Source organism: Lissotriton vulgaris, chromosome 11 (assembly GCF_964263255.1).
Source record: "Lissotriton vulgaris chromosome 11, aLisVul1.2, whole genome shotgun sequence".
Taxonomy (NCBI): Eukaryota; Metazoa; Chordata; class Amphibia; order Caudata; family Salamandridae; genus Lissotriton; species Lissotriton vulgaris.
The window spans coordinates 440,724,488-440,743,468 of NC_141699.1; the positions used below are offsets into that span (position 1 = coordinate 440,724,488).

The following is an 18,981-nucleotide window of genomic DNA, read 5'->3' on the forward strand; positions in this document are numbered from 1 at the left end:
TGCCCTGCCAAGTGGTGCCATCTCAGTCCTGGACCCTTGGAGTTAGTCCTAAGGTGTATCTCCAGTGGAACCAATGCATCCTCGGTTGAGCAGAGGATCTTTGAGGACAACCTCTGCATCGCCCGTGTTGCATGGAGTGAACCCTTTGCAAAAGAGACACATCACTGCAGCCTCCCACATTTGGGACCAACGCATTGCTTTTGGAACTGCCTCTGTGCAACACTCTACTTGAAACAAGCTCCTTGCATTCCTCATTGACAGCCGCTACAGCGACGGATCTCAGCATCGCAGACTCAGCGCTCATAGAAACTGACATGTGACCTCCACTGCACCTCGCATCCTCAACAAAAGACTTCGCATCGTAAACCCTGTCAACAAATTATTTGACATCGATACATCAGGACCTTGCACTACAGCCTTGTCGCAGCTGGGAACTAACGCATCTGCTCAGCTACACAATATATCTTCAATGCGAATCCACACATACACTCCACAACTGGATGTGAGATTCTTTGGTTCAGCTGGCTTATCTGGGTCCTTGTATATGGCCCGCTCTCTATCACTGTTGGCTTGAACTATTCATTTTGTACCGGTCCGGCAGAAACAGATATCCCCAGTAGAGCTTTATTTTTCTATATGCTATTTTTACCTAAAACCTTTAAATTTAGCATCTTAAGTTCTAGTCAGTTGATACTTGTCTTGGTTAATTTTTGAAGTGAGAACTGTTTTCCAGACTTACCTTTTTGTGTGATGTTTTCACTGTTTTACTGTTTGAACTTTTGCACACAAACTTTACACATTGCCTCTCAGTTACGTCTGACTGCTCTGTGCCAACTACCAGAGGGTGAGCAAAAGTTAATTTAGGGTTGCCTAATACTTACCCTGACTAGGAATGTATTTGTGTTTTGACTAGGGTTTCAATCTCAGTCAAACAACAACCTTATGTCTAACAGATTTGTATTGTGTTGTGGGTTTGATTGTTTAGGTACTTCTAAATGCTTTACATATTTTGTTTAGCTTAGCCTGTCTCCTCTGTGCCATATCAATCAGGGGTTGAGTTCAGGTTTAAATGACTAAAATCTTTCCTGGACCTAACAAGAATGGTAATCTTTTTCTTGAGGTGGACTACTATCCACCCCAACTATTAATCTACTTTCTTACAAAGGTGAAATATGTATTCATTTTGCTGATTACCAGATTCTCCATGGTTCTATGACAAACACTGGCTTTTCTTGCCTTGTAAATTGACCAGCTGCATTGAAAACCTGCTCACATGATATACTGTCTACATAACATGTTAGATATATTTTGCTGGACTGCTGAGGTCTCACTATCATTCCATGTTCCCATGGATTTGGACCCATGTAGAATTGTGTTTCTTCATTCAAATAGTTTAAAAACGTCTGTATTGTTACAGTCATTGAAAGTTTCTGTCTTCTCCATCTACCATGGCTGTGGCAATACGGTAGCTGTCAGTGGAAATAAATCAATTAATGAGATCTGTGTGTTGAAGCCATTCATGAAATTTGATATTGCATGTATCCAGGATATTGGCAGCTGTGTGTGCTTTCTCCAAGAAGGGCATTGGAACTGTTGCATACCAAGGAATGCCCCAAAAAGTATTTGTAATGATGGAGCTCGCAGCAATCCGTTGTAAATCCCCTAAATGAGACTTGGGCCAAGATTTACGAAGGTTTTGCATTGGGTTTGCATTACTTTTTTAGCGCAAATCTGTTGCAAAGCCTTTTTGGGGATTTGCAAGCCAAAGGAATTTGGTATATTTGTTGGTTTGTTAGGAACAGTAACGCACATCAATGTGAAGCGCTGCTTTGCGTTACTTAGCGCCAAGGCTTCCTTTCATGGGTGTTTCCATGCAACTAACCATGCTTTTTGACATAAAATCCTATCTATTAACATTAGCATACAGGGGTTTGCACCAAAAAAGCCAGAAAGCAGGCGTTAAATGAAGAAATGTTTTCATTTTGCTTTTCTTTTTCTGACTTTGCATGTGTGCTGCACTGTATAGCATATAAACATAGTAGGAAAGGTTTTAACCCCTTCCACGATGATGACGAGCTGGGCTCGTCATGGCGTAGCCTCCTCGCACGCTGATGATGAGCCCAGCTCGTCACGTAAAGTGCGTTTTCGCAAAACCCAGCGTGCGAGCGGAATTACGCTAGCGCGCATGGTGTTAAAACTGGTTTACCCATAGTATTTAGTACTATGAGGGGAAACCTTTTAAAACAAAACATATGCTAGACTCATGCACACACCTTGGCACTATGGTGCACACACCTTTGCACTATGGTCCAAAGGCATATGTGTGGCGCTCGGCACCAAATTCTGCATCGGAACTAAGGAGAGGGGAAGGGAGTGAAATATCTTTGTAGATATAAATCTCTCCTGCTCTCTCACGCAACGAAGAGCAGTACCTTTGGGTGCTGGGCAGCATGACACCATTGTAAATCTGGGCCGACTTCTGTAGACTGACAACTGTTCTACATTGTGTAGTGAGATGGATGGTCTGTACAGTGCTAGAAGCATGCGATATTAGAGAAATGTACTTTTGTATTATTGCATGAAATTACAGCAATATTACAAAAAAATGATGTGTAGTTACACAAAATACACATCTTTCCTTTGGCGCTATATTTTATTGCATAATATGTCCTACCATAATTGTTGGACACAACGATGTATTTAATGCCCAAAAATTAGTAAAAAATAACAAATACACTGATAACAGTCACTCACATTCTGTTGATCCTGTTAGTTTGCAGGATATGTTTACAGTGAATGTCACATATGCTGCAAGCTTTTACACCAGAATGCAAGTCATTTTGTGAAGTGGAATAATGGCGTAATTTTTAGAGTTTAGCATAACAAGTATAACATAAAATTCCAGAAAGTTTTCCTTCGAACCTCAGAGGGTTACGCAGAAAAATAGCTTGTACCTCAGGACTCCCCTAATTGCACTTGTGGCAGGCCCATTCTTTTAAGCTTAATAGAGGTTAACGCATTTCATTTGTGAGCTAATGAAGAACAGTACAGTCCAAACAATAAGCTGGGATCCTTGCCAGGGCTACTTTTTCAAGAACCGACTACAACAGAGAAGACCAAGCAGTGTTGACTTAGCAATGCAGACCTTCACTGTTGTCTGCTAGTACCAGCCCCAGCCCTGGAATTACTTGATGGGCACTCTTACACTGCCAGACGGTCAAGCAAGCTTGAAAGGGCGAGTGTGTGAAGGTGCTTTTTGGTTCCTTTATGACCCACCATCCCAAAAAAACAACTACCCACACAGTGGCCCTTTCAGGCTGGTATATTTGGCAGTACCAGAGAGCCCAACAGGCCAGACCCAAACCATATCTTCTATATGAAGACCCTTACTTGTTCAGGACAAGTCCTGATAGATAGTAGCAGGCCAGTTTACAGACAAATGCAAACATCGTGCACAAAACTCTCCCTGGCTTAAATAATAGTTGTGTAGGGCTGAATCAGCTTCAAACACATTTGTAAAAGAATGGTAGATAATGTGCCTCCGTTCGGCAGCTACCAGGAGTGGAAATATCCCCTCGGAGATCAAACTGCAGTGTAGAGACATCGTAAGATGTAGGGGCATATTATCAAGGGGGTTTATCTCCGCTTTTTTGGCTTTAAAAGCCAAGAAAGCGGAGATAAAATGATCTCCCTATTACCTAGCTGTCGCTAACACCAGTTAGAGACAGCTAGTAGGAGATAGCGACCATCTTGGGCCCCACTTTGCATGTCAGTGATATTTATCACTAATGACATGCAAAGTGGGCGTGCCAAGATGTTAGCGACTGGAAACAGTTGCTAACATCGCTATCTCCTATTACCATTTATGGAGATATTCGCGCTAAGCGCGAATATCTCAAAAAGCTAACACCTGCCCTGAGCAGTTCTTAGCCATGTTACCAATGGGAGGTGGATAACATGGTTAAGAGCATTAGCTCGGTAATGCATGAATATTGCTGACTTATCAGTGATATTCATGCATTGCGGCCGATTTTTATCGCATTTGCGATAAACCTTGATAATACCAAGGTTTAACTGCGATAAAAATCGCCGCAGCTCAGCGGTAAATTTTTGTCTCTAACCAAGCAATAGCGATAATTATCGCTATTGCTTGGTAATATGCCCCCAAATCTTTTACACTTTTTTTCATTTCACCTGTTTAATAAACCGGCTGAGGTTTTGTTTTTCTTTAAATCTCGTACAGCTATTTTTATTCATGTGTATCATACAATTTTGTTTCTAATTTCACCTATTCTCCAATTCAAGCTTTAATTGTTTCTATAAAGTGCATTTGAACTATTTTAAGAATTTGTATATGTAGCCTGCGCCCAGACCCTTACTTTCCTTAGCTCTAAAACAAAGATGTTATCTTCAGCTGCAGATCTTTAACCCAATAAGAGCTGGATTTGGGACTTTTTGGAAGGAAGTTCAAAAGTTTCAAATTCATATAATCCGAAACTACACCCTCTTCTAGATGCGTTTGCCCTTACCGAAGTGGAATACTACATTTAGTGGTTAACCTGTGGTTTTATAGCATTCGAAGACTATTTTATGCCAATTTTAGTATTCTGTAGTATTCTTTTTGTGAAGGCTAGTGCATGAAGACTACTGATATGTGAGTAATTATTCTTGAACACTAACTGAATACTAAGCAAATACTTCTTTGCTAACCGTATAGTCTTCATTTACAATGCAGAACTTTAACTGAATACATACAATTTGAATACTACTGCACTTTACCCAGACTACTATTCAAGCTGCTGCCAAACACTTCTATGCTAACCGTATAGTCTTCATTTACAATGCAGAACTTTTACTGAATACATACAATTTGAATACTACTGCACTTACCCATAGCTGCAGATTCTATAAAAAGTTATGTCCAAAGCATTTGGGTCAATTGCTAAACCGAAAAGGTATGGCTAGGCTAATAGTCACAATATTAACAAATAAACAGGTACACTAGTAGATATTTCCCAATTACTCATGCATAGGTGGGAGGATCTTACATTCCTCAATCATATATTTGTTTGAATTAATGGTCAAAGTATTCCAATACTCGGTTGACTTTTTGGTTTATTTTCAACAGTCCAAAGATAACAAGTAAAAGTATAAGGGGTATCGGTAAGACAATGAACAATATCCACAATCAATGACAGAAGCCCATTCATTTATCATTGAAAACTCTTGGAAAACTATATGGTTGAATTTAATTTAATTTTCTTAAGTACATTTGATAATAGCACACAACAGTGTGAATTCCTATGGTGTTAAAATCTAGCTTTTACACAACATTTAAAATGTACTTAAAATGTACTTCTAAAAACATTTGGTAAAAGTAAACACATAAAAAGTAAACACATAAAAGTAAACATATCCTTACGGGTGCCCTGGCAATTACCAGTTTACAGTGGGGGAGAGGGTTGCAGTTTAAAGTGATGTGTATCATTTCCGATCACAGAGGATTGTGTATCATATCCTAGTAATTCCAGGGTGAAGTTTGCTAACCCCCATATCAGTTTTTCAAATCTGCTGAAATGTATGGTACCTTTTAAAGATCTGGACATGTCGATTTTTGGCTAATACAACAGCATCCACTAATCTCTCTCATAGTGATTTGGGAATTCACATACAAATGACAATTTTGTGGTACAAACAAAGCAGCAACTTCCTACTATTTCCGAAATATATACTGCTATTATCTTGTTCCAACTTGGGTTAACTTGATGGACATTGCAGTCACTGGAATATGTGTTTACACAAGGCATTGGATTTAATAGTGCCAAGTTGTGAGTTTTTCTATTTATGTCGTTGACCTGGATACATTTCAACACTTTTCCAAACTGTATTTCTGAATTATCTAAATATTTTATTGTACTTTGGTCCCGTCTGACTAGTTTGTTGTAGTTTGCTGCATACACATAGCAATAACCCTTCCTTAAACTAATTTTATCATATGATGCTACTTTCCTTTCAAAGTATACAGATACTCTTTTTTCAGCTGCTAGGAACTCATCATTTGTTAAATCTTTTATAGTCATTTTCCCCATTTGAAAACACCCATCTATTATCTCCATTCTCTCCACACGTATCGATGGATCCATAAGTCTATTGATTGCATTTTGTATCTCGCCATCAATATTGCAGGTTGCTTTAAGTAATGGTATCATCTGAATTAATGTCACAGTATTCAAAATTTGCATTTCTACATTTTGTGTTCCTTCGATGTGAGACACCATGTAGCCATTTAGGTCTTCAAAATGTAAACAGCTATTTGAAAAGAGTGGCCCATTGTGGTGTACACAGTCTGAAATATGCATTAACTGATGAATATTCATAGTCATGAACCTCTGATCATACAGGTCTTCAAAAATTTTGACAAAGGTGAGCAAGCAAGTCTCTGCTCGGTTGATTTCTGAAAATGTTAGACTTTCTTTATCTAGTAAATATATTCCTTTGGAGAAGAGGCAAAAATGTACAAATAGCTGATTGGGTAATACATCAGCTAGTACTGGTGTTCCCCAGAAGAGCAAGAAGTTTCTGTATTCAGAGGATTTCCATAAATGTACATCTTCAAGGCTACGAGGAGGTCTTGATATGTTAAATGGAGGCTTGATAGCCTGTACTCTCTTGCTAACAAGGTCTCTGTAAGAGTGTGCTGAAAAGCTTGACTTCTCATATTGCTTCTCGAACCACAATGTGAGCATCAGTTTCATTACACCTGCGCAGACCCCATGCATATAATCTAAACGAAATCCATTAATACATGGGAAAAGGGAAAGGAATAGAAACCGGAAAGTGCCTTTCACACCATGAACTGAATATTCATGTTCACCCTGTTGTATTTTAGCTAATGTTCATTTATATCAGTCTTCAGATTTTCAGTTGTTCTCGGTGGTCCTTCAGGATCATCATCATTGTAAGGAAAAACATGGCAATGCCCCATTCCCGATCTTGAAGTCATAACTGGCTGTAAACAGGACCAACAGCTAAATTTCCCATTGAACTGCTTACTGTTGGTAACCAAACAACGAGCTGGTAGATCACAAGTGCATGAAAGTAGTGCAGCACGACATACAAAAACAGAGCCTGTATGATCTGTAAACATAACTCCCTTTTCCAAACGACTCAATTCCCTCAGTTAAAGAATGTAGGTATGTCCACACATATGGCTTTCTTTGCCCAATCCAAATTCCATAGACAAGCATGTTTTCTTTTGCTTTACGTTTTGTTACGGAGAGCTCATTAATCATCAAATACACAGGCCACATGCTTAGTTTACTACTTTTAAAAATGTTGACTCCATCTGTGTTCATAACAAAAGAGATATTGTTTTTCATACTTAATATCCCCTTATCAAACAGGTTTTTGTATCCAATTCCATCATAAACATCACCTATTACAGAGTTTCCATTCTGTTTGTAGTGCTCATATCTGTGTGTTCTCACTTCCTCCGTAAAATCTCTCCTCTTAAACATAGTATTTAGCTGTTCAATTATGGAGTGTTGGACAAAAAAAGCAACAGCACCAGGCTCTGTAAGATCCTTCAGACAATGGGTGTTCGTGCATATCTTTGCATTATCGCTGATGCTTTCATAGCATGAGGAACAGTAGTTTCTTATCTTAGGAATGGGGATCAGGGGGTCGTGCTGGGGGTAGTGTTTTCGAGTTTAGGGTAGTGTTGTGGTGTGTGTGTAGGGTAGTTTTTAGGGTTTAGGGTAGTGCTGGTGTGTCGTGCAGGGTAGTGTTTTAGTGTGGGGACTGGACTGGGTGTAGAGGGATGGTCGGGGGAGAGTTGTGCTGGGGGTAGTGTTTTAGGGTTTAGGGTATGTTGAGTCCTCACTTATGACGCCCCCAGAGCGACCGCACAGCGGACGCGCGCAGCGGGAGCACCGATTGAGTGCCGAAGGTGCGCCAAAGGTAAGCCTGTCTGCGCCCGTCCGCGCCTGGACCGCGTCCAGTGCCAGGACCCCTGGACCCCTGGACCCCAGCCCACCCGCCGGACGTACGATGCCGCCGCCCTCAACGCACTCAACACCGGCCGAATCCCGGGATGCTACAGAGCCACCCCGAGACGAACCCACAGACCCTTCAGCTGCCACGCCTGCAAGTTCACCTGCATACGGACCGGCACTACACCAGCACCCACCAAGCCGAACAACAGCAGCAACCACCTGAAGTGCATCCTCCTCAACACCCGCTCCGTCCACAGACACGCCATCGAACTCTGGAACCTCCTCGACACCACAGCTCCTGACGTCGCCTTCCTCACGGAAACCTGGATGAACGACTCCTTAGCGCCCAACATCGCCATCGCCATCCCAGAGGGCTACAAGATCACCCGAAGAGACCGCGACAACCAGACTGGAGGAGGCATCGCCATCATCTACAGGGACACCATCCGCATCAAGACCAACACCGACGACACCCTGACAACCGCCGAACACCTGCACCTCCAGATCCACACGGACCCCAAAACCACCCTGAGAGGCACCCTGATCTACCGACCCCCGGGACCACGCACACAATTCAGCGAGGACATCGCCGACTTCATCAGCCCGCATGCCCTCCCCTCCGCTGACTACATCCTCCTGGGGGACATCAACTTCCACCTGGAGAACAACTATGACCGCAACACCATCACCCTGCTCGACAACCTCGCCACCCTCGGTCTCAAGCAGCTGGTGTCCACCCCCACCCACCTCGCCGGACACACACTCGACGCAGTCTTCTCATCCTGCAAAGACATCGTCTTCAGCCACGCCACCGGACTCCACTGGACGGACCACAGCTGCGTCCACTTCACCTTCAAAAGAACGACGATCCACCACCACCAGCAACAGGTTGCTCAAAGAAGCTGGAACAAGATCACAGCCGACCAGCTCGCCGCTTCCCTGAGCCAGCACCCTCCAGCCAGCTCAGCGAACCCCAGCCAGGCCGCCGACAACCTCACGAAGTGGATCAGCGACTGCGCGGACGAACTCACCCCACTGAGGACCCCGCCCAGCAGACCCGGCAGCAAGAAGGCCCCATGGTTCACCGACGAACTCAAGAGCTCCAAGAAGAACTGCCGAGCCCTCGAGAAAGCCTGGAGAAGGGAACCAACACCGGACAACATGACCACCCTCAAGCTTGCCACCCGGAAGCACCACCAACTGATCCACGCCACCAAGAAAACTGCATTCAAGGACCGGCTGGACAACAACGCACACAACTGCAAGGAACTCTTCAACATTGTGAAAGAGCTCTCCAACCCCAATGCCGGCAACAACGACATCACCCCATCGCAAGACCTCTGCAACTCCCTCGCCTCCTACTTCCACAACAAGATCGCGGACATACACAACAGCTTCAGCACTCAACCGACGCACGCCACACCCGAACCTCCGCTCCCCACCACCACCCTCCGCGCCTGGACTCCGATCAGCACCGAAGACACCGTCCGCATGATGAACTCCATCCACTCCGGATCTCCAACTGACCCCTGCCCTCACCACGTCTTCAACAAGGCCGACGCTGTCATCGCACCCCTCCTGCGGACATCATCAACACCTCCTTCGACACCGCCACCTTCCCGGAGAGCTGGAAGCATGCTGAACTCAGCGCCCTACTCAAGAAACCTACAGCGGACCCCACCGAACTCAAGAACTATCCCCCCATCTCGCTCCTCCCGTTTCCAGCCAAAGTCATCGAGAAGACCGTCAACAAGCAGCTGGCCGCCTTCCTCGAGACAAATGGATCCCTCGACCCCTCACAGTCTGGCTTCCGAGCCAACCACAGCACTGAGACCGCCCTCATCGCGGCCACCGATGACATCCGAGCCCTGATGGACAACGGAGAAACAGCGGCCCTCATCCTCCTAGACCTCTCCGCGGCCTTCGACACTGTCTGCCACCGCACCCTAGTGCAGCGCCTCAGCAACGTCGGAATCCAGGAGAGAGCACTGGAGTGGATCATCTCCTTCCTCGACGGAAGAACACAGAGAGTCCGACTTCCACCGTACAAGTCAGAGGCCACCGAAGTCATCTGCGGCGTCCCTCAAGGATCCTCGCTAAGCCCCACCCTCTTCAACGTCTACATGAGCCCCCTCGCGGCCATCGCATGCCAGCACAACCTCAACATCATCTCCTACGCCGATGACACCCAGCTGATCCTCTCCCTGACCAACGACCCCGCCGCCGCCAGAGCCGACCTTCACGAAGGGATGAAACACGTAGCCGAGTGGATGACGACCAGCCGCCTGAAACTGAACTCAGACAAGACGGAGGTCCTCATCCTGGGCTCCTCGCCCTCCGCCTGGGACGACTCCTGGTGGCCCCCCGCCCTGGGCACCGCACCCAAACCGACGGACCATGCACGGAACCTGGGCGTCATCCTGGACTCCTCCCTCTCCATGACCAGACAAGTCAACGACGTCTCCTCGTCATGCTTCAACATCCTGCGCATGTTACGGAAGATCTTCCGGTGGATCCCCACCGAGACCAGGAAGACGGTCACCCAGGCCCTCGTCACCAGCCGACTGGACTACGGCAACGCCCTCTACGCCGGAACCACCGCCAAGCTCCAGAAGAGACTCCAGCGGATCCAGAACGCCTCAGCCAGACTCATCCTCGACATCCCACGACACAGCCACATCTCCGGACACCTGAGAGACCTGCATTGGCTCCCCGTCAAATGTGTGTAAATGTATAGGCATTTATATAGCGCACTACTTACCCGGAGGGTCCCAAGGCGCTTCGACCGCTGCGAAACCCTTCCTGGCTTCCCTGAGAGATGGTCCCTTAATGGGTATCTCCAGGGTGAGACCAGGCATCCCCGGCGGTCTGGTGGGGCCGTTAGTGAGGATGAGGCAAGCTAATGCCCAGAGTTGCCGAGTGTGATCGCTGATCAGAGTGGGCACCGAGGTGAGAGAATTATCGAGTCCGCTGACCCTGGTCCAGAAACCTGCCGCGCCGGGAATCGAACCCTGGTCCCGGGCCGTCCTCTGCTCTCGGGTCTGCCGCCTCTAACCAGTGAGCCACACTACCTCACGTCAACAAAAGAATCACCTTCCGTCTCCTCACCCACGCACACAAAGCCCTACACGATCAAGGCCCGAGCTACCTCAACAACCGCATCAACTTCTACGCTCCCAAACGCCATCTCCGATCAGCCAGTCACGCCCTCGCCGCCGTCCCCCACATCCGAAGAACGACAACAGGAGGAAGGTCCTTCTCCTACCTGGCTGCCAAGACCTGGAACTCCCTCCCGACCGACCTGCGCCTGACCCAAGACCACCTCTCCTTCAGGAAGAAGCTCAAGACCTGGCTGTTCGAGCAGTAGCAGCACCCCCTCCCCCCACCCCCCCAAGCGCCTTGAGACCCTCCGGGTAAGTAGTGCGCTCTACAAATGTCTTTGAATGATTGATTGATAGTGTAGGGTAGTGTTTTAGGGTTTAGGGTAGTCACTCTCTATTACTCACTCTCTACTACTCTCTACTACTCTACTCATTCTCTCCTACTCACTACTACTCACTCTCTACTACTCACTCTCTACCACTCTCTACTACACTCTACTTCTCACTCTACTACTCTCTACTAGTCACTCTACTACTTTCTACTACTCTCTAGTACTCTCTCCTTACTACTCTCTACTCACTCTCTACTACTCTACTACTCACTACTACTCACTCTCTACTACTCTAATACTCACTCTACTACTAACTCTCTATTCCTACTCACTCTACTACTCACTACTACTCTCTACTACTCACTTCTACTCTACTATACTCTACTCACTCTAATACTCTACTACTCACTATCTACTACTCAGTTTCTACGACTCCCTACTACTCAGTCTCTACTACTCTACTCTCTACAACTCACTCCCTAATACTCACTCTCTACTACTCACTCTACTACACACTCTCTACTTCTCTCTACTCTCTACTCTCTATATATATATATATATATGTGTGTGTGTATATATGCATACATATATAAGCATGTATATAATCTGCATATCTATGATGTAAATACAAATATAAATGCATGTATATATATATATATATATATATATATATATATATATATATATATATATATATATACACATATATGCATACATATGCTTGATATGTACATGAAAGTGTGAAGGACACTAATAAAAGCAAAGCTAAAAAGCCACCTAATTCCAAACAGAATTGCTTTAACTTAAAGGAGGGCGAGACCTAATTCCTTTTCAATGCTTGTTTACTTGGATTATTTATTATTTTTTCACATTCGCCTTTTTTTTAAATTAGATTACTGTACTTTTCATATTTTATTCTTTCTCCAGTCATTGCCACTTTCTGGACGTTTGGATACTTTGCTAGATTGCTTGTGGCCTCCCGTTTTGTGAGTAGTATTTTTTCCCTGTTCTACTTGCGTAGCGCTGACGCGATGACGTACATTGTTTGCGTGGCTCCTAATAGGACCGCAGTTCAAAGTTTGGGAGGTTGTCAGCCTAGGCTGCGTGATGGCGCTGCTCGTATCGCCCGACCGGCCACGGCGGTAAATTTAAATCAATGCTCTTGAGTGACCTGCTCTGAGCTGCTGCCCCTGTTGTGAGCCTGAGGGATTCTGATGGGGATCTCCGGGAGTGCACGCACGTTTACAATTCCCAATGGACTGGAGACGAGTGAAAACGTGTGATCAGACTCTGGGGAGTAACCGGAATTGCTGTCCTTGCATGTAAGTGTGAGACCAGTGTCAACTGTTCTTTTTAATGCTTGCCTGCTAATGTAGAATAAATGAGTAAGTGAGACTGAGGGGTGCATTGCAGCCATCTGAGTATGTGTGTGTGTTAATCATTTACATTATACAAATACTTTGTGCAACTGCTTGCAGTCAGTGGGTGCGGCCCTTACAGACGTGTAGCTCACTCACAACGTCTGCCCTGGTGCTGGTGCGGGCCGGCTCCGAACAACTGTTTCTGGCTCCCTTCATTTCTTTCGGGTTTATTTCTCCAAAGATCCAGGAATACTCGCAGTTTGAAGGTTCGTTTCACGACAGTAACATTTGACTAATAATGAAAAACTGCTTAAGCTAAAGCTAGCTCGTATTTTAGAAATGTACTGTTAAACAGTTATGTTCTTGCAGGTTGTGATCCTTGTTGCTCACTTTAATTGCAGCGAAATGGGCTCCAATATTAGTTGACATGATGTAAAATGCACTGGGAAGATAAAAATGATCCATAAACCATACTATTTTTTCTCGTTTTTTTTTAAACGTGTTGCACAAGTTGAATTTGGTCAGCTTCAGGAAAGGTATTTTCATTTTGCTTGGGAAGTGATCAATGTGGCTTAACGGTAATCGCTGCCGGCTTTGCAACTGGGGAACGGGGTTCGAGTACCGATGTGGACTCAACAGCCTGTTGTTCTGGGCAAATCACTTAATCTTTACATGCCTGAAAGAAGAGGAATGCGACTGTGTGCATTTTAATTACCGCTCCACTACACTTTGGTTGAGTTCACACTGAAAATCTGCCCAAAAATATTTGCAGCGATATGGACCATTACCATATTTCCATCCATTTCCATAATTCTTGCCCTGTCCCTTCAGAGACCAGGCCCCCTATGGTCCGGGCTTGACCCTCCCTGGATTTGGGCAAACCCTCCCAGAGAGGCAGGGAAACTGATTCCATTTTCTGCTTGTTTACATGGCTGTGTTCCGCTGCAGGTCACTCTGTACCTGTATCCATTTATCTGTTTTTCGTTTTTGATAACAAATGTGTGCTTGACTAAGACCAACCTGTTGACTTTGCCAATGCATGTAGTATACGTATCACAAACCTGGTTGCTGTTGTACCACAGAAAATTGTGCACTCGAGGGGGTGATTTTATTAGCAGTGTGTGTGTTGCTGGTGTTTATGTTCACGGGGACAGCCATTGTGAGGTGGTGCTGTGCCAATCCTAGGGCTCTGGGGCTGCCCTGGGCGCAGGCATGATGGGGTGATTATGTCTTGAGTATGACTATCTATGGTGACAGTGCAATGGTTGTGGGCTGTGTTACTGCTGAAAGTACAACAAGCACTGGCAATGCTATTAGATTCACCAGGGCACATCTTATATGTTCTTTTTGCCTGTTACCCTGCTCCCCCCCCTCCCCCACGGATTTTTTGGGTATATTGCTTGACAAACCTTTCTGGAGTGGAACACACTAAGGCCTACTTCTTGCAAGTATAAATCTTTCTACTGCATGCTTTCTAGGTAAAGTATCTTTCTCTCTCTGTGCACAGATCCACTCTTATAACCTATACAGTCCTATCCTGTATGAGACTGAAGGTACCAGCAGAATATGGTTATCAGGCCTGCTGCAGAGCACTGATGCTTGCAGAATGCCTGGACACCATGCAGAGGGAATCCCAGCAATGAGGTGCACCTGGACCTGGGTGGACGCAGTGGGCTTGGTTGACTGGGGAAGACCCTTCTTTGTCACCAGGTTGAGTTGCTTTTCAAACGCCGGTTCTCCATCACCGGTTCTTTCTACGGGGGTATACTCACAGAGCTATTTTTCTACCTCAAGCCTCTCTGAAATTAAAACATATCTACAGCACGTTTTCTAGTGCCCAAAAACGCACAACATGTTCCCCTCAGACTTTCTTAAATATCAAATCATGTATGCTTCACCCTGGTAGGTTATTTACAATTAAGAATGTGCTGTCTTTGAAATGGTAAGTGGTAACAGTTCCAAGTGTAATTCTTATTTCACAGAGCGTGAGGTGTTTTCATGGCGCCACTGAGGCGGCAATACCTGAACTTCAATGACTACGCTTCTCAGATCTGTTCAGTTTTGCAGTTGTCAACTGCCGTGGTTTGTTAGTCATTCTTCTGGCGCGGTGCCCATTGCTGCTCACTCATTCCGATCAGGTGTCGTGGACACCAGGTGGGGTAAGTTGCCAGCCTCTGAGGTAAGTCAGGCGTTATTTCAGCATTGCCAGGCAATCCGACTGCTCATGGTAACAGATGCCATTGAAGACTGGATGAGAAAAGCTGAAAGAGGCCTGAGCTCTGGGTACCTAGGGATATCCCGACAGTCGGGGTGTGAAAGAGAAGTGGAGCGATGCTAACGTCAAAACCTATGTCACGTGATACGTAAAAGGTTAGGACTGGACAGGGCCAGTCACAGGCCAGGCAGCGCAGGGCTATGGCAGGCTCAGTCAAACGCCAGCTGACCTGTTGAGAAATCTGCTGCTTCTTTGGAGCTCAGTCCTCTTTGGAACAAACTGGGATGACAACAAGTGTTATCTGAAATACCCGCAGTCCTGTCATTGTCCATTTTATGTCAAAGTTGTAATATGCACGTTTTCTATCGCAGTATTTTTATGCTATGGGGGTTTGCTAGGCACTCTATCACCATGTCAGGGTTACTTGGCGCAGTGCCGAGATTCAGGGACTTTTAAGGCAGACAAACTAAAGGGAAAACAACTAGGAGTTTGTACCATAATCAAGGAATCTGTTACTCTGCTGCGTATCCATCTTTTCTACGTCCTCATTTATATAGATCTTGGTTTCCAGCGATAGGGCAAATGTGACTATTAACGAGTAATTGGCCAGCTGTGGACAAAGAAATCTGTGGTGCTGGAAGGTAAAACATGCTATTCACATGCAAGTGCAAAGTTAAACACTGCAAAGGCAGCGCAATAGGGCAAGCAACTCGTATATGCAACAAAATTAAAATAGATTTCTACCAAACCGGCGAAACTTCACGTTCATTTCTGAAGCTCACAATAAGATCACCGATATCCAACCATGTATGTAAAACCCAAAGCATTGCGCATATTTTGGAAATTTATACACATGTTCTTTGTGTGTCTGGAGATGAACACAAAGGAGTTTATGTGCAAACGGCCTTTTGCAGTACATTAGCAGTGGTGGCTGGTAATTTTGACAGGGAAGGGGGCGGGCGGGCCACAAATACACCCATACATTCACAAACATGCACTCATGCACCCATTCATAGCGCTCATTTACAACAAATTCATATGTTTATACATACACGCACGCACCTAACATTCAAAAACACAAAACGTACCTCTCCTGCAGCTCAGAGAAAGGTAAGCCTCAGAGGTCCTAGGAGTGGTGTGACTGCTGCTTTCCTGTATAGCCAGTGAGGGAAGGCAGCAGTCCCCTACTCATCACATTGTGGGATGGGTTTGGTGAGAGTTGCTGACCCGACCCCACTATGAGGACAAGGAGTGTCTCGCAGGCTGACCTTTGCTCAGCCTGACAGAAACTCTTCCTCTCTGGAAAAAGGTGAGGGGGCGTGGCCCCTTCACCCTTATGGGTGGGCTGCAGCTGAACATTAGTAGTACCAAATAGTACTCCTACAAAATGCTTTTCGGTAACCTGCATACAGATGTTAATGCCTCCGTCTCTCCTATTTTTTATATGTAGAGCTCTCCACTCTAACTGCGGAGGTCTCTGCACGCATATGGCTGCGTTTAGAAGTAAATGTGGGAGGAACGGTGGCATGGCTGGAAAATGCGGAATGCTTGCTACTAAATGGGAGTGGTTAAGGGAGGAGTAAGGAGGGGATTAGCGATGGTTAAGGAGCGGGTTATGGAACGACATGCACGCACCCACAAGACAGCAACCCTATTGATGTTCACAGACTCCATTTCTATAGTTATACTTGCGCTTCAAAACCCCATCAGGCGTAGCAAGCTCTATATAAATACAAACCTCTATCCCTTCACTATCCCGCCACCTACACTTCTATACCCAAAAAACTGAATAACATATCCACTACTCAAATTTCTTCATATTTTGCTATACCAATTTTCAACACTAATCCTTTGAGTTCCAGAGTGGCGTGCTACTTGCCAGAAAAGCGCTTCAACATCCATCGGGGTAACAAGTGCTATATGAATGCAAACCTTTCTTTCCCTTTTATCCCTCCGCTATCCGTCTCACTCCAAATAACTGATTAATATCCACCATTTGAAATTACTTTAATATTTCACCATATTAATTCACCACTAATCCTTTATGGGCTTCCTGAATAGCATGTTTCAACACCCCATCAGGGGTAACAAGCGCTATATAAATACAATCCTTTTTCCCTCCTCTATCCTTCTGATATTACCCTCCTTCTTCCCTCTCTCCTGCCTCCAGCTTTTCATTATTTATATCTTTTCTATTCATCTCCCATCCCATCATTTTCAATTATATGCCCCTGCTTTCCTTGTTAGTCCTTTATTCTCGCGGTCCCAGCTTTTTTTTTACTCAGCTTAGTATCTCCTTTCTCCATCTCTCACTGGTATCTACTTCATATCACTGTCACTGGTATCTCCTTCGTCCATCTCTCACTGGTCACCTTCGTCCATCCTTCACTCGTATCTGTTTCGTCCGTTTCTCACTCGTATCAGTGTACCCAAATAAATTATAAAGGCCGCCGCAATGGGCCAGTGCAGCGCGGCCGCCGTTTGAAGTTGTTGACTTTTCCCCACATCACCTTGGGACACCACCACTTTACTATGGGACACCACAACTTTACTATGGGACACCACCCCTTTACTATGGGACACCACAACTTTACTATGGGACACCACCCCTTTACTATGGGACACCACCCCTTTACTATGGGACACCACCACTTTACTATGGGACACCACCACTTTACTATGGGACACCACCACTTCACTCTGGGACACCACCACATCCACATCACTCTGGGGCACCCCCACATCACTCTGGGACACCACTGCTATTAATTTATATATTTTCAAAGCCAACACATATTAAAGAAAATTGTCATTTACAATACCAATAGCTCACACTTTCCTAATGCGAGACCTATTGCATTGCAAATGCTTGTTTTCTGCCTGCCCCTTGTACAGTGGCACAGAATGGGTCACTGATAAAGTGTGCTTGGATGGCCACTGTTGTCCAACCTTAAAAGCCCAAATTTAACACATTTCATGTGGAGCACTCATGCCAATATAAACCTATGAAGTAACTCCCGATCTTTGAAATCTTCTGAACTTTTGTGAAATGCACGAAATTTGGGAAATTTTGAAAAAAACTTCACAATATTTCAGAGGAAAACTATGTAATGCTGAACACCCCTAAAAAGAATTGGTTTGGTTATGACATGATGTTTGCTGGATTATATTTTCATTTGATGAAGTTTGATGAAGAGCAAAACATAACCCCAGTTATAACCAATTTGTAAAACTAGCAGATTGAGAAAATCATGGGCTGCATTTTTTTTAATTTAAATGTTGAACATGCTCTGTTACTCTAAATCCTATAGGTCTGCATTTTGCTTAAGTCTATACCGTTGGTTTTAGGAAAAGGGTAGCTCTAAACGACACTACATGGCGTTAGAGGATAGTAGAAGGCTCCAAATATCGTAAAATAGCTCCTCACTGACAATAATTCTATTTGGAAGTCAGTGATACTTGCTAATTACAACAAATACTGTGGCAGCGCTACATAAAAGTATATATTCAGTGACAAGTTTGCTTAGTGAATGTAATCACTTTTTTTATTTTTTAAACTTCATTTGCCTCTTTTGGCACACACCGTATTTGGAGGTGCAGCGCCGTCGTCCACATACTGAGCTAGTGTCATCGAAGGCGGGGCTGACAGGGTCCAGGGCTGCAGCAGTCACCGTAACCCAACTGCTCTTGTGTTTGGACTGTCTGCAGCCCGGAGTACAGCGTGGGACAGGCAGGCCACACCCGAGAGAGACACAGCCAGCACCGACACCACAGACACAGGTGAGGAGGAGGAGTGCGGGCTGCCGCGTGAACCCCCCCCCCCTTGCGCCAACACCCCCCTGCGCGACTCCCCGCGCTCATTGCCGTTAGTTTTCCGATACTGCTCACAAAGAATACCACTAGTCTTCAAATAGTGGTCCCAAAGAATACCAGTAGTCTTCAAATAGTGGTCACAAAGAATACCACTAGTCTTCAAAT

The 18,981-nt window shown here is 45.1% G+C and overlaps 1 pseudogene; it reads right to left on the reverse strand.

The window, feature by feature from the left end:
• Positions 1-5,636: 5,636 nt before the first annotated feature.
• Positions 5,637-18,981, reverse strand: part of LOC147679964 (uncharacterized) — a 47,555-nt pseudogene continuing 34,210 nt past the window's right edge.